We start from the raw sequence: 17,559 nt of genomic DNA, 5'->3' as shown, positions 1-17,559 counted from the left end.
TCCGAAAACTATGTGCAGTTTCAAGATTAGGTTCGAATTGATCCAACAGTTTTCGAGGAATTGATATCACACTTTGACGAATTGACCACTGAAATCTCAATTCTTATCGGAACTATCGAACTGAAATTCAACATGTGCATTTCAATCCGAAAACTATAAAACTATGTGCAGTTTCAGGATTAGGTTCGAATTGATCCAACAGTTCTCGAGGAATTGATATCACACTTTGACGAATTGACCACTGAAATCTCAATTCTTATCTGAACTATCGAACTGAAATTCAACACGTGCATCTCAATTCGAAAACTATGTGCAGTTTCAAGATTTGGTTCGAATCGATCAAATAGTTCCTTAGGAATTGAAATGATATTTTGCCGAATCGACTACTGAAATCTTCATTCCTATCAGAACTATCGATCTGAAATTCAACATGTGCTTCTCTATCCGAAAACTATGTGCAGTTTCAAGATTTGGTTCGAATCGATCCAATAGTTCCCTAGGAATTGAAATGATATTTTGACGAATCGACTTCTGAAATCTCCATTCCTATTAGAACTATCGATCTGAAATTCAACATGTGCATCTCATTTCGAAAACTATATGCAGTTACAAGATTTGGTTCGAATTGAACCAACAGTTTTCGAGAAATTGATATCACACTTTGCCGAATAGACCACTGAAATCTCAATTCCTATCTGCACTATCGAACCGAAATTCAACATGTTTATCTCAATTCGAAAACTATGTGCAGTTTCAAGATTTGATTCGAATCGATCCAACAGTTTTCGCGAAATTGATATCACACTTTGCCTAATTGACCACTGAAATCTCAATTCCTATCTGAACTATCGAACTGAAATTCAACATGTGCATCTCAATTCGAAAACTATGTGCAGTTTCAAGATTTGGTTCGAATCGATCAAATAGTTCCTAAGGAATTGAAATGATATTTTGCCGAATCGACTACTGAAATCTTCATTCCTATCAGAACTATCGATCTGAAATTCAACATGTGCTTCTCTATCCGAAAACTATGTGCAGTTTCAAGATTTGGTTCGAATCGATCCAATAGTTCCTTAGGAATTGAAATGATATTTTGACGAATCGACTTCTGAAATCTCCATTCCTATTAGAACTATCGATCTGAAATTCAACATGTGCATCTCATTTCGAAAACTATATGCAGTTACAAGATTTGGTTCGAATTGAACCAACAGTTTTCGAGAAATTGATATCACAATTTGCCGAATAGACCACTGAAATCTCAATTCCTATCTGCACTATCGAACTGAAATTCAACATGTGCATCTCAATTCGAAAACCATGGGCAGTTTCAAGATTTGGTTCGAATTGATCCAACAGTTTTCGAGGAATTGATATCACATTTTGCCGAATTGACCACTGAAATCTCAATTCCTATCTGAACTATCGAACTGAAATTCAACATGTGCATCTCAATTCGAAAACTATGTGCAGTTTCAAGATTTGGTTCGAATCGATCCAATAGTTCCTTAGGAATTGAAATGATATTTTGCCGAATCGACTAGTGAAATCTTCATTCCTATCAGAACTATCGATCTGAAATTCAACATGTGCATCTCAATTCGAAAACTATGTGCAGTTTCAAGATTTGGGTCGAATTGGTTCAACAGTTTTTGAGGAATTGATATCACACTTTGCCAAATAGACCACTGAAATCTCAATTCCTATCAGAACTACCGAACTGAAATTCGGTGGTCAATTCGTCAAAGTTTTATATCAATTCCTCGAAAACTGTTGGATCAATTCGAACCTAATCTTGAAACTGCACATAGTTTTCGGATTGAAATGCACATTTCGAATTTCAGTTCGATAGTTCAGATAGGAATTGAGATTTCAGTGGTCTATTCGGAAAAGTGTGATATCAATTCCTCAAAAACTGTTGGATCAATTCGAACCAAATCTTGAAACTGCACATAGTTTTCGAATTGATATGCACATGTTGAATTTCAGTTCGATAGTGCAGATAGGAATTGAGATTTCAGTGGTCTATTCGGCAAAGTGTGATATCAATTCCTCAAAAACTGTTGAACCAATTCGACCCAAATCTTGAAACTGCACATAGTTTTCGAATTGAGATGCACATGTTGAATTTCAGATCGATAGTTCTGATAGGAATGAAGATTTCAGTAGTCGATTCGGCAAAATATCATTTCAATTCCTAAGGAACTATTTGATCGATTCGAACCAAATCTTGAAACTGCACATAGTTTTCGAATTGAGATGCACATGTTGAATTTCAGTTCGATAGTTCAGATAGGAATCGAGATTTCAGTGGTCAATTAGGCAAAGTGTGATATCAATTTCGCGAAAACTGTTGGATCGATTCGAACCAAATCTTGAAACTGAACATAGTTTTCGAATTGAGATGCTCATGTTGAATTTCAGTTCGATAGTTCAGATAGGAATTGAGATTTCAGTGGTCGAATCGACAAAATATCATTTCAATACCTAAGGAACTATAATCTTGAAACTGCACATAGTTTTCGAATTGAGATGCACATGTTGAATTTCAGATTGATAGTTCTGATAGGAATGAAGATTTCAGTAGTCGATTCGACAAAATATCATTCCAATTCCTGAGGAATTGATTGGATCAATTCGAACCAAATCTTGAAACTGCACGTAGTTTTCGGATTGAGATGCACATGTTGAATTTCAGTTCGATAGTGCAGATAGGAATTGAGATTTCAGTGGTCTATTCGGCAAAGTTTGATATCAATTCCTCGAAAACTGTTGGTTCAACTTCAAACCAAATCTTGAAACTGCACATAGTTTTCGAATTGAGATGCACATGTTGAATTTCAGTTCGATAGTTCAGATAGGAATCGAGATTTCAGTGGTCAATTAGGCAAAGTGTGATATCAATTTCGCGAAAACTGTTGGATCGATTCGAACCAAATCTTGAAACTGAACATAGTTTTCGAATTGAGATGCTCATGTTGAATTTCAGTTCGATAGTTCAGATAGGAATTGAGATTTCAGTGGTCGAATCGACAAAATATCATTTCAATACCTAAGGAACTATTGGATCAATTCGACTCAAATACCGAAACTGTACACAGTTTTTTAATTTGAGATGCACATGTTGAATTTCAGTTCGATAGTTCAGATAGGAATTGAGATTTCAGTGGTCGAATCGACAAAATATCATTTCAATTCCTAAGGAACTATTTGATCAATTCGACTCAAATCCCGAAACTCTACACAGTTTTTGATTTGAGATGCACATGTTGAATTTTAGTTCAATAGTTCAGATAGGAATTGTGATTTCAGTGGTCAATTCGGCAAAGTGTCATATCAAATCCTCGAAAACTGTTGGATCTATTCGAACCAAATCTTGAAACTTTACATTGTTTTCGGATTGAGATGCACATGTTGAATTTATGTTCGATAGTTCAGATAGGAATTGAGATTTCAGTGGTCAATTCGGCAAAGTGTGATATCAATTCCTCGAAAACTGTTGGATCAATTCGAACCAAATCTTGAAACTGCACATAGTTTTCGAATTGAGATGCACATTTTGAATTTCAGATCGATAGTTCTAATTGGAATGAAGATTTCAGTAGTCGATTCGACAAAATATCATTCCAATTCCTAAGGAACTATCGGATCAATTCGAACCAAATCTTGAAACTGCACGTAGTTTTCGGATTGAGATGCACATGTTGAATTTCAGTTCGATAGTGCAGATAGGAATTGAGATTTCAGTGGTCTATTCGGCAAAGTTTGATATCAATTCCTCGAAAACTGTTGGTTCAAATTCAAACCAAATCTTGAAATTTCACACAGGTTTCGAATTGAGATACACATGTTTAATTTCAGTGCGATAGTTCAGATAGGAATCGAGATTTCAGTGGTCTATTCGGCAAAGTGTGATATCAGTTCCTCAAAAACTGTTGGATCAATTCGAACCAAATCTTGAAACAGAACATAGTTTTCGAATTGAGATGCAAATGTTGAATTTCAGTTCGATAGTTCTGATAGGAATTGAGATTTCAGTGGTCGATTCGAAAAACTACTGAACTACTGACTACCGAAATCTCCATTCCTATCAGAACTATCGATCTGAAATTCAACATGTGCATCTCAATTCGAAAACTATGTGCAGTTTCAAGATTTGGTTCGAATTGGTCAAACAGTTTTCGAAGTTTTTGAATTGACCACTGAAATCTCAATTCCTATCTGAACTATCGAACTGAAATTCAACATGTGCATCTCTATTCGAAAACTGTGAGTAGTTCCAAGATTTGGTTCGAATTGATCCAACAGTTTTCGAGGAATTTATATTACACTTTGCTGAATTGACCACTGAAATCTCAATTCCTACCTGAACTATCGAACTGAAATTCAACATGTGCATCTCAATTCGAAAACTGTGTACAGTTTCGGGATTTTGGTCGAATTGATCCAATAGTTCCTTAGGAATTGAAATGATATTTTGTCGAATCGATTACTGAAATCTCCATTCCTATCAGAACTATCGAACTGAAATTCAACATGTGCATATCAATCCGAAAACTATGTGCAGTTTCAAGATTTGGTTCGAATTGATCCAACAGTTTTCGAGGAATTGATATCACACTTTGCCGAATTTATTTTGAGTTCATTGTCAGGCAACAATTTTTTCTAGTTAATTTGCTCCTGACAAATTAGTGCAAGAATTCACGCAGGAGCAAATCGTTGATTTCATTTTTAATTGATTTTCTTTCAGAGATTGGGAGTGAAAGCCCTAAAAGGTTTGTGAAGAGATCCTAAGGAACTATTGGATCAATTCGAACCAAATCTTGAAACTGCACATGGTTTTCGAATTGAGATGCACATGTTGAATTTCAGTTCGACAGTTCAGATAGGAATTGAGATTTCAGTGGTCAATTCAACAAAATGTGATATCAATTCCTCGAAAACTGTTGGAGCAATTCGAAACAAATCTTGGAACTGCACATAGTTTTCGAATTGAGATGCACATGTTGAATTTCAGATCGATAGTTCTGATAGGAATGGAAATTTCAGTAGTCGATTCGACAAAATATTATTTCAATTCCTAAGGAACTATTGGATCAATTCGAACCAAATCTTGAAACTGTGCATAGTTTTCGAATTGAGATGCACATGTCGAATTTCAGTTCGATAGTTCAGATAGGAATTGAGATCTCAGTGGTCTATTCGGCAAAGTGTGATATCAATTCCTCAAAAACTGTTGGACCAATTCGACCCAAATCTTGAAACTGCACATAGTTTTCGAATTGAGATGCACATGTTGAATTTCAGATTGATAGTTCTGATAGGAATGGAGATTTCAGTAGTCGATTCGACAAAATATTATTTCAATTCCTAAGGAACTATTGGATCAATTCGAAACAAATCTTGAAACTTCAAATAGTTTTCGAAGTGAGATGCACATGTTCAATTTCAGTTCGATAGTGCAGATAGGAATTGAGATTTCAGTGGTCAATTCGGCAAAGTGTGATATCAATTCCTCGAAAACTGTTGATTCAATTCGAACCAAATCTTGAAATTTCACACAGTTTTCGAATTGAGATGCTCATGTTGAATTTCAGTTCGATAGTTCAGATAGGAATTGAGATTTCAGTGGTCAATTCGGCGAAGTGTTATATCAATTCCTCAAAAACTGTTGGACCAATTCGACCCAAATCTTGAAACTGCACATAGTTTTCGAATTGAGATGCACATGTTGAATTTCAGATCGATTGTTCTGATAGGATTGGAGATTTCAGTAGTCGATTCGACAAACATCATTTCAATTCCTTAGGAACTATTGTATCGATTCGAACCAAATCTTGAAACTGCACATAGTTTTCGAATTGAGATGCACATGTTGAATTTCAGTTCGATAGTTCAGATAGGAATTGAGATTTCAGTGGTCAATTCAGCAAAGTGTGATATCAATTCCTCGAAAACTGTTGGATCAACTCGAACCAAATCTTGAAACTGCACATAGTTTTCGAATTGAGATGCACATGTTGAATTTCAGATCGATAGTTCTGATAGGAATGAAGATTTCAGTAGTCGATTCGACAAAATATCATTTCAATTCCTAAGGAACTATTGGATCAATTCGAACCAAATCTTGAAACTGCACGTAGTTTTCGGATTGAGATGCACATGTTGAATTTCAGTTCGATAGTGCAGATAGGAATTGAGATTTCAGTGGTCTATTCGGCAAAGTGTGATATCAATTCCTCGAAAACTGTTGGTTCAATTCGAACCAAATCTTGAAATTTCACACAGGTTTCGAATTGAGATACACATGTTTAATTTCAGTTCGATAGGTCAGATAGGAATTGAGATTTCAGTGGTCAATTCGGCAAAGTGTGATATCAGTTCCTCAAAAACTGTTGGATCAATTCGAACCAAATCTTGAAACAGAACATAGTTTTCGAATTGAGATGCAAATGTTGAATTTCAGTTCGATAGCTCTGATAGGAATTGAGATTTCAGTGGTCGATTCGAAAAACTACTGAACTACTGACTACCGAAATCTCCATTCCTATCAGAACTATCGATCTGAAATTCAACATGTGCATCTCAATTCGAAAACTATGTGCAGTTTCAAGATTTGGTTCGAATTGGTCAAACAGTTTTCGAAGTTTTTGAATTGACCACTGAAATCTCAATTCCTATCTGAACTATCGAACTGAAATTCAACATGTGCATCTCTATTCGAAAACTGTGAGTAGTTCCAAGATTTGGTTCGAATTGATCCAACAGTTTTCGAGGAATTTATATTACACTTTGCTGAATTGACCACTGAAATCTCAATTCCTATCTGAACTATCGAACTGAAATTCAACATGTGCATCTCAATTCGAAAACTGTGTACAGTTTCGGGATTTTGGTCGAATTGATCCAATAGTTCCTTAGGAATTGAAATGATATTTTGTCGAATCGATTACTGAAATCTCCATTCCTATCAGAACTATCGAACTGAATTTCAACATGTGCATATCAATCCGAAAACTATGTGCAGTTTCAAGATTCGGTTCGAATTGATCCAACAGTTTTCGAGGAATTGATATCACACTTTGCCGAATTTATTTTGAGTTCATTGTCAGGCAACAATTTTTTCTAGTTTATTTGCTCCTGACAAATTAGTGCAAGAATTCACGCAGGAGCAAATCGTTGATTTCATTTTTAATTGATTTTGTTTCAGAGATTGGGAGTGAAAGCCCTAAAAGGTTTGTGAAGAGATCCTAAGGAACTATTGGATCAATTCGAACCAAATCTTGAAACTGCACATGGTTTTCGAATTGAGATGCACATAATGAATTTCAGTTCGACAGTTCAGATAGGAATTGAGATTTCAGTGGTCAATTCAACAAAATGTGATATCAATTCCTCGAAAACTGTTGGAGCAATTCGAAACAAATCTTGGAACTGCACATAGTTTTCGAATTGAGATGCACATGTTGAATTTCAGATCGATAGTTCTGATAGGAATGGAAATTTCAGTAGTCGATTCGACAAAATATTATTTCAATTCCTAAGGAACTATTGGATCAATTCGAACCAAATCTTGAAACTGCGCATAGTTTTCGAATTGAGATGCACATGTCGAATTTCAGTTCGATAGTTCAGATAGGAATTGAGATCTCAGTGGTCTATTCGGCAAAGTGTGATATCAATTCCTCAAAAACTGTTGAACCAATTCGACCCAAATCTTGAAACTGCACATAGTTTTCGAATTGAGATGCACATGTTGAATTTCAGATTGATAGTTCTGATAGGAATGAAGATTTCAGTAGTCGATTCGACAAAATATCATTCCAATTCCTGAGGAATTGATTGGATCAATTCGAACCAAATCTTGAAACTGCACGTAGTTTTCGGATTGAGATGCACATGTTGAATTTCAGTTCGATAGTGCAGATAGGAATTGAGATTTCAGTGGTCTATTCGGCAAAGTTTGATATCAATTCCTCGAAAACTGTTGGTTCAACTTCAAACCAAATATTGAAATTTCACACAGGTTTCGAATTGAGATACACATGTTTAATTTCAGTTCGATAGTTCAGATAGGAATCGAGATTTCAGTGGTCTATTCGGCAAAGTGTGATATCAGTTCCTCAAAAACTGTTGGATCAATTCGAACCAAATCTTGAAACAGAACATAGTTTTCGAATTGAGATGCAAATGTTGAATTTCAGTTCGATAGTTCTGATAGGAATTGAGATTTCAGTGGTCGATTCGAAAAACTACTGAACTACTGACTACCGAAATCTCCATTCCTATCAGAACTATCGATCTGAAATTCAACATGTGCATCTCAATTCGAAAACTATGTGCAGTTTCAAGATTTGGTTCGAATTGGTCAAACAGTTTTGAAAGCCCTAAAAGGTTTGTGAAGAGATCCTAAGGAACTATTGGATCAATTCGAACCAAATCTTGAAACTGCACATGGTTTTCGAATTGAGATGCACATGTTGAATTTCAGTTCGACAGTTCAGATAGGAATTGAGATTTCAGTGGTCAATTCAACAAAATGTGATATCAATTCCTCGAAAACTGTTGGAGCAATTCGAAACAAATCTTGGAACTGCACATAGTTTTCGAATTGAGATGCACATGTTGAATTTCAGATCGATAGTTCTGATAGGAATGGAAATTTCAGTAGTCGATTCGGCAAAATATCATTTCAATTCCTTAGGAACTATTGGATCAATTCGAAACAAATCTTGAAACTGTGCATAGTTTTCGAATTGAGATGCACATGTCGAATTTCAGTTCGATAGTTCAGATAGGAATTGAGATCTCAGTGGTCTATTCGGCAAAGTGTGATATCAATTCCTCAAAAACTGTTGGACCAATTCGACCCAAATCTTGAAACTCCACATAGTTTTCGAATTGAGATGCACATGTTGAATTTCAGATTGATAGTTCTGATAGGAATGGAGATTTCAGTAGTCGATTCGACAAAATATTATTTCAATTCCTAAGGAACTATTGGATCAATTCGAAACAAATATTGAAACTTCAAATAGTTTTCGAAGTGAGATGCACATGTTCAATTTCAGTTCGATAGTGCAGATAGGAATTGAGATTTCAGTGGTCAATTCGGCAAAGTGTGATATCAATTCCTCGAAAACTGTTGATTCAATTCGAACCAAATCTTGAAATTTCACACAGTTTTCGAATTGAGATGCTCATGTTGAATTTCAGTTCGATAGTTCAGATAGGAATTGAGATTTCAGTGGTCAATTCGGCGAAGTGTTATATCAATTCCTCAAAAACTGTTGGACCAATTCGACCCAAATCTTGAAACTGCACATAGTTTTCGAATTGAGATGCACATGTTGAATTTCAGATCGATAGTTCTGATAGGATTGGAGATTTCAGTAGTCGATTCGACAAACATCATTTCAATTCCTTAGGAACTATTGGATCGATTCGAACCAAATCTTGAAACTGCACATAGTTTTCGAATTGAGATGCACATGTTGAATTTCAGTTCGATAGTTCAGATAGGAATTGAGATTTCAGTGGTCAATTCGGCAAAGTGTGATATCAATTCCTCGAAAACTGTTGGATCAATTCGAACCAAATCTTGAAACTGCACATAGTTTTCGAATTGAGATGCACATGTTGAATTTCAGATCGATAGTTCTAATAGGAATGAAGATTTCAGTAGTCGATTCGACAAAATATCATTTCAATTCCTAAGGAACTATTGGATCAATTCGAACCAAATCTTGAAACTGCACGTAGTTTTCGGATTGAGATGCACATGTTGAATTTCAGTTCGATAGTGCAGATAGGAATTGAGATTTCAGTGGTCTATTCGGCAAAGTGTGATATCAATTCCTCGAAAACTGTTGGATCAATTCGAACCAAATCTTGAAACTGCACATAGTTTTCGAATTGAGATGCACATGTTGAATTTCAGATCGATAGTTCTAATAGGAATGAAGATTTCAGTAGTCGATTCGACAAAATATCATATCAATTCCTGAGGAACTATTTGATCGATTCGAACCAAATCTTGAAATTTCACACAGGTTTCGAATTGAGATACACATGTTTAATTTCAGTTCGTTAGGTCAGATAGGAATTGAGATTTCAGTGGTCAATTCGGCGAGGTGTGATATCAATTCCTCGAAAACTTTTGGATCAATTCGAACCAAATCTGGAAACTGCACATAGTTTTCGGATTGAGATGCACATGTTGAATTTCAGATCGATAGTTCTGATAGGAATGGAGATTTCAGTACTCGATTCGACAAAATATCATTTCAATTCCTAAGGAACTATTGGATCGATTCGAACCAAATCTTGAAACTGCACATAGTTTTCGAATTGAGATGCACATGTTGAATTTCAGTTCGATAGTTCGGATGGGAATTGAGATTTCGGTGATCAATTCGGCAAAGTGTGATATCAATTCCTCGAAAACTGTTGGATCAATACGAACCAAATCTTGAAACTTCACATAGTTTTCGAATTGAGATGCACATGTTCAATTTCAGTTCGATAGTGCAGATAGGAATTGAGATTTCAGTGGTCAATTCGGCAAAGTGTGATATCAATTCCTCGAAAACTGTTGGATCAATTCGAACCAAATCTTGAAATTTCACACGGTTTTCGAATTGAGATGCTCATGTTGAATTTCAGTTCGATAATTCAGATAGGAATTGAGATTTCAGTGGTCAATTCGGCGAAGTGTGATATCAATTCCTCGAAAACTGTTGGATCAATTCGAACTAAATCTTGAAACTGCACATAGTTTTCGAATTGAGATGCACATGTTGTATTTCAGATCGATAGTTCTAATAGGAATGAAGATTTCAGTAGTCGATTCGACAAAATATCATTTCAATTCCTAAGGAACTATTGGATCAATTCGAACCAAATCTTGAAACTGCACGTAGTTTTCGGATTGAGATGCACATGTTGAATTTCAGTTCGATAGTTCGGATGGAAATTGAGATTTCAGTGGTCAATTCGGCAAAGTGTGATATCAATCCCTCGAAAACTGTTGGATCAATTCGAACCAAATCTTGAAACTTCACATAGTTTTCGAATTGAGATGCACATGTTCAATTTCAGTTCGATAGTGCAGATAGGAATTGAGATTTCAGTGGTCAATTCGGCAAAGTGTGATATCAATTCCTCGAAAACTGTTGGTTCAATTCGAACCAAATCTTGAAATTTCACACAGTTTTCGAATTGAGAGGCTCATGTTGAATTTCAGTTCGATAGTTCAGATAGGAATTGAGATTTCAGTGGTCAATTCGGCAAAGTGTGATATCAATTCCTCGAAAACTGTTGGTTCAATTCGAACCAAATCTTGATATTTCACACAGTTTTCGAATTGAGATGCTCATGTTGAATTTCAGTTCGATAGTTCAGATAGGAATTGAGATTTCAGTGGTCAATTCGGCGAAGTGTGATATCAATTCCTCGAAAACTGTTGGATCAATTCGAACCAAATCTTGAAACTGCACATAATTTTCGAATTGAGATGCACATGTTGAATTTCAGATCGATAGTTCTAATAGGAATGGAGATTTCAGTACTCGATTCGACAAAATATCATTTCAATTCCTAAGGAACTATCGGATCGATTCGAACCAAATCTTGAAACTGCACATAGTTTTCGAATTGAGATGCACATGTTGAATTTCAGTTCGATAGTTCGGATGGGAATTGAGATTTCAGTGATCAATTCGGCAAAGTGTGATATCAATTCCTCGAAAACTGTTGGATCAATTCGAATCAAATCTTGAAACTTCACATAGTTTTCGAATTGAGATGCATATGTTCAATTTCAGTTCGATAGTACAGATGGGAATTGAGATTTCAATTTTAGTCATCAACTAAACAGTTGATGATTCAATAGAGAATTGCACTCCAGAGAGCAGTTCAAATTGAACTGGAAAATGAAAAATGGAAAAACAATAAATTCGATTTTTCTTTGAACAACGTCGGATATTTGAAAGTTCATCATGAAAATATAGGTTTCCGAATATGCTGAATCTATAGCAAGTATTCCTGAAAGTCTATCTCTCTCCGTTCAGATTTTCATTTTGAAAATGGCATTTTTCAAAAGTTGCAAATTTCAATCTGCAATATCTCTTGTTATATTCGTCTGATCTAATTGGGATTTCTGGTTTCGTAATCAGCGTTGATGAGGCTTCCATTCCAGCGCAAAAACTAAAAATCGAAAATGAAATGAAAATGAAATGAAAAATTGATGAAAAATGGAAAAACAATAAATTCGATTTTTTTTTTCAAACGAAGTCAGATATTTGAGAGTTTGATATGAAAATATAGGTTTTCAAATAAGCTGAATCCATTGCGAGCATTCTCAGAAGCCTATCTCTCACCGTTCAGATTTTCATTTTGGAAATGTCATTTTTCAAAAGTTGCAAATTTCAATCTGCAATATCTCTTGTTATATTCGTCCGATCCAATTGGGATTTCCGGTTTCGTAATCAGCGTTGATGAGGCTTCCATTCCAGCGCAAAAACTAAAAATCGAAAATGTCGATTTTTTGGTTCAAAAATGAGCAAGGGGTTAGACCCCCTAAAATGACCTATTTGCTCTTCTGCCTGAAAATCAGGAAGTTCAACTACTGTCTTAGGATATGGAGTGTATAATACTTACTTTGTCGATTCCACCAAACTAAACAGTTGATGATTCAATAGAGAATTGCACTCCAGAGAGCAGTTCAAATTGAACTGGAAAATGAAAAATGGAAAAACAATATTCGATTTTTCTTCAAACAACGTCCGATATTTGAAAGTTCATCATGAAAATATAGGTTTTCGAATATGCTGAATCTATAACAAGTACTCCTGAAAGCCTATCTCTCTCCGTTCAGATTTTCATCTTGAAAATGTCATTTTGCAAAAGTTGCAAATTTCAATCTGCAATATCTCTTGTAATTTCGTCTGATCCAATTGGGATTTCCGGTTTCGTAATCAGCATTGATCAGGCTCCCGTGCCAGCTCAACAACTTAATATCGAAAATCTCGATTTTTTGGGTCAAAAAGGAGCAAGGGCTTAGACCCCCATAAAATGACCTATTTGCTCCTCTGCATAAAAATCAGGGTGTCCTACTACTGTCTTAGGATATGGAGTGTATAATACTTACTTTTTTGATTCAACCAAACCTAACAGTTAATTATTCAATAGAGAATTGCACTCCAGAGAGCAGTTCAAAGTGGACTGGAAAATGAAAAACGGAAAAAAAAATAAATTCGATTTTTTTTTTAAACAAAGTGAGATATTTGAAGGCTTGGTATGAAAATGAAGGTTTTCAAATACGCTGAATCTATTGCGAGCATTCCCGGAAGCCTATCTCCCACCGTTCAGATTTTCATTTTGGAAAAGTCATTTTTCATAAGTTGCAAATTTCAATCTGCAATATCTCTTGTTATATTCGTCTGATCCAATTGGGATTTCCGGTTTCGTAATCAGCATTGATCAGGCTTCCATTCCAGCTCAAAAACTTAATATCGAAAATCTCGATTTTTTGGGTCAAAAATGAGCAAGGTCTTAGACCCCCCTAAAATGACTTATTTGCTCCTCTGCATACAAATCAGGGTGTCCTACTACTGTTTTAGGATATGGAGTGTATAATACTTACTTTTTTGATTCGACCAAACCTAACAGTTGATGATTCTATAGAGAATTGCACTCCAGAGAGCAGTCCAAAGTGAACTGGAAAATTGAAAATCGAAAATCAATAAATTCGATTTTTTCTTAAACGAAGTCAGATGTTTGCAGGTTTGGTATGAAAATAAAGGTTTTCGAATACGCTGAATCTATTGCGAGCATTCCCGAAAGCCTATCTCCCACCGTTCAGATTTTCATTTTGAAAATGTCATTTTTCAAAAGTTGCAAATTTCAATCTGCAATATCTCTTGTTATATTCGTCTGATCCAATTGGGATTTCCGGTTTCGTAATCAGCATTGATTAGCCTTCCATTCCAGCTCAAAAACTAAATATCGAAAATCTCGATTTTTTGGGTCAAAAATGAGCAAGGGGTTAGACCTCCCTAAAATGACCCCTTTGCATAAAAATCAGGGTGTCCTACTACTGTCTTAGGATATGGAGTGTATGGAACTCACTTTTTCGATTCAACCGAACCTAACAGTTGATGATTCAATAGAGAATTGCACTCTAGAGAGCACTCCAAAGTGAACTGGAAAATGAAAAATTGAAAAACAATAAATTCGATTTTTTTTAAACAAAGTCAGATATTTCCAGTTCACTTTGAACTGCTCTCTGGAGTGCAATTCTCTATTGAATCATCAACCGTTTAAATTGGTGGAATCAACGAAGTGAGTATTATACACTCCATATCCTAAGACAGTAGTTGAACTTACTGATTTTCAGGCAGAAGAGCAAATAGGTCATTTTAGGGGGGTCTAACCCCTCGCTCATTTTTGACACAAAAAATCGAGATTTTCGACATTTAGGTCTTGCGTTGGAATGGAAGCCTTATCAATGCTGATTACAAAACCGGAAATCCCAATTGGATCAGACGAATATACAAGAGATATTGCAGATTGAAATTTTCAACTGATGAAAAATGACATTTCCAAAATGAAAATCTGATCGGTGAGAGATAGGCTTTCCAGAATGCTCGCAATGGATTCAGCTTATTTGAAAACCTATATTTTCATGATAAACTTTCAAATATCTAACTTTGTTTAAAAAAAATCGAATTCATTGTTTTTCAATTTTTCATTTTCCAGTTCACTTTGGAGTGCTCTCTAGAGTGCAATTCTCTATTGAATCATCAACTGTTAGGTTCGGTTGAATCGAAAAAGTGAATTTCATACTTTCCATATCCTAAGACAGTAGTAGGACACCCTGATTTTCATGCAAAGGGGTCATTTTAGGGGGGTCTAACCCCTTGCTCATTTTTGACCCAAAAAATCGAGATTTTCGATATTTAGTTTTTGAGCTGGAATGGAAGCCTTATCAATGCTGATTACGAAACCGGAAATCCCAATTGGATCAGACGAATATACAAGAGATATTGCAGATTGAAGTTTTCAACTGTTGAAAAATGACATTTCCAAAATGAAAATCTGATCGGTGAGAGATAGGCTTTCCAGAATGCTCGCAATGGATTCAGCTTATTTGAAGACCTATATTTTCATGATAAACTTTCAAATATCTGACTTTGTTTAAAAAAAAATCGAATTTATTGATTTTCGATTTTCAATTTTCCAGTTCACTTTGAACTGCTCTCTGGAGTGCAATTCTCTATAGAATCATCAACTGTTAGGTTTGGTTGAATCAAAAAAGTAAGTACCATACACTCCATATCCTAAGACAGTAGTAGGACACCCTGATTTTTATGCAGAGGAGCAAATAGGTCATTTAGGGGGGTCTCCCTTGCTCATTTTTGACCCAAAAAATCGAGATTTTCGATATTTAGTTCTTGAGCTGGGATGGAAGGCTAATCAATGCTGATTACGAAACCGGAAATCCCAATTGGATCAGACGAATATAGATATTGCAGATTGAAATTTGCAACTTTTGAAAAATGACATTTTCAAAATGAAAATCTGAACGGTGGGAGATAGGCTTTCGGGAATGCTCGCAATAGATTCAGCGTATTCGAAAACCTTTATTTTCATACCAAACCTGCAAATATCTGACTTCGTTCAAGAAAAAATCGAATTTATTGATTTTCGATTTTCAATTTTCCAGTTCACTTTGGACTGCTCTCTGGAGTGCAATTCTCTATAGAATCATCAACTGTTAGGTTTGGTTGAGTCAACAAAGTAAGTATTATACACTCCATATCCTAAGACAGTAGTAAGACACCCTGATTTTTATGCAAAGGAGCAAATAGGTCATTTTAGGGGGGTCTAACCCCTCTCTCATTTTTGACCCAAAAAATCGAGATTTTCGATTTTTAGTTTTTGCGCTGGAATGGAAGCCCCATCAACGCTGATTACGAAACCGGAAATCCCAATTGGATCAGACGAATATAACAAGAGATATCGCAGATTGAAATTTGCAACTTTTGAAAAATGACATTTCCAAAATGAAAATCTGAACGGTGGGAGATAGGCTTTCAGGAATACTTGCTATGAATTCAGCATATTCGAAAACCTATATTTTCATGATGAACTTTCAAATATCCGACGTTTTTTAAAGAAAAATCGAATTTATCGTTTTTTCATTTTTCATTTTCAGTTCACTTTGAACTGCTCTCTGGAGTGCAATTCTCTATTGAATCATCAACTGTTTGGTTTGGTGGAATCAACAAAGTAAGTATTATACACTCCATATCCTAAGACAGTAGTTGAACTTCCTGATTTTCAGGCAGAAGAGCAAATAGGTCATTTTAGGGGGGTCTAACCCCTCGCTCATTTTTGACCCAAAAAATCGAGATTTTCGATTTTTAGTTTTTGCGCTGGAATAGAAGCCTCATCAACGCTGATTACGAAACCGGAAATCCCAATTGGATCAGACAAACATAACAAGAGATATTGCAGATTGAAATTTGCTACTTTTGAAAAATTACATTTCCAAAATGAAAATCTGAACGGTGGGAGATAGGCTTTCGGGAATGCTCGCAATAGATTCAGCGTATTTGAAAACCTTTATTTTCATACCAAGCCTTCAAATATCTGACTTTGTTTAAAAAAAAAACCGAATTTATTGTTTTTCCATTTTTCATTTTCCAGATCACTTTGAACTGCTCTCTGGAGTGCAATTCTCTATTGAATCATCAACTGTTAGGTTCGGTTGAATCAAAAAGGTGAGTTTCATACACTCCATATCCTAAGACAGTAGTTGAACTTCCTGATTTTCAGGCAGAAGAGCAAATAGGTCATTTTAGGGGGGTCTAACCCCTCGCTCATTTTTGACCCAAAAAATCGAGATTTTCGATTTTTAGTTTTTGCGCTGGAATAGAAGCCTCATCAACGCTGATTACGAAACCGGAAATCCCAATTGGATCAGACGAATATAACAAGAGATATTGCAGATTTGAAATTTGCAACCTTTGGAAAATGACATTTCCAAAATGAAAATCTGAACGGTGGGAGATGGGCTTCCGGGAATGCTTGCAATAGATTCAGCGTATTTGAGAACCTTTATTTTCATATCAAACCTTCAAATATCTGACTTCGTAAAAAAAAATCGAATTTATTGATTTTTGATTTTCAATTTTCCAGTTCACTTTGAACTGCTCTCTGGAGTGCAATTCTCTATAGAATCATCAACTGTTAGGTTTGGTTTGATCAAAAAAGTAAGTACCATACACTCCATATCCTAAGACAGTAGTAGGACACCCTGATTTTTATGCAGAGGAGCAAATAGGTCATTTTAGGGGGGTCTAACCCCTTGCTCATTTTTGACCCAAAAAATCGAGATTTTCGATATTTAGTTTTTGAGCTGGAATCAAAGCCTGATCAATGCTGATAACGAAACCGGAAATCCCAATTGGATCAGACGAATATAACAAGAGATATTGCAGATTGAAATTTTCAACTTTTGAAAAATGACATTTCCAAAATGAAAATCTG

This window comes from Coccinella septempunctata, chromosome 7 (assembly GCF_907165205.1).
Source record: "Coccinella septempunctata chromosome 7, icCocSept1.1, whole genome shotgun sequence".
Classification (NCBI taxonomy): Eukaryota; Metazoa; Arthropoda; class Insecta; order Coleoptera; family Coccinellidae; genus Coccinella; species Coccinella septempunctata.
The sequence above is the reverse complement of the archived record's forward strand: the minus strand, read 5'-3'. Positions refer to the sequence as shown.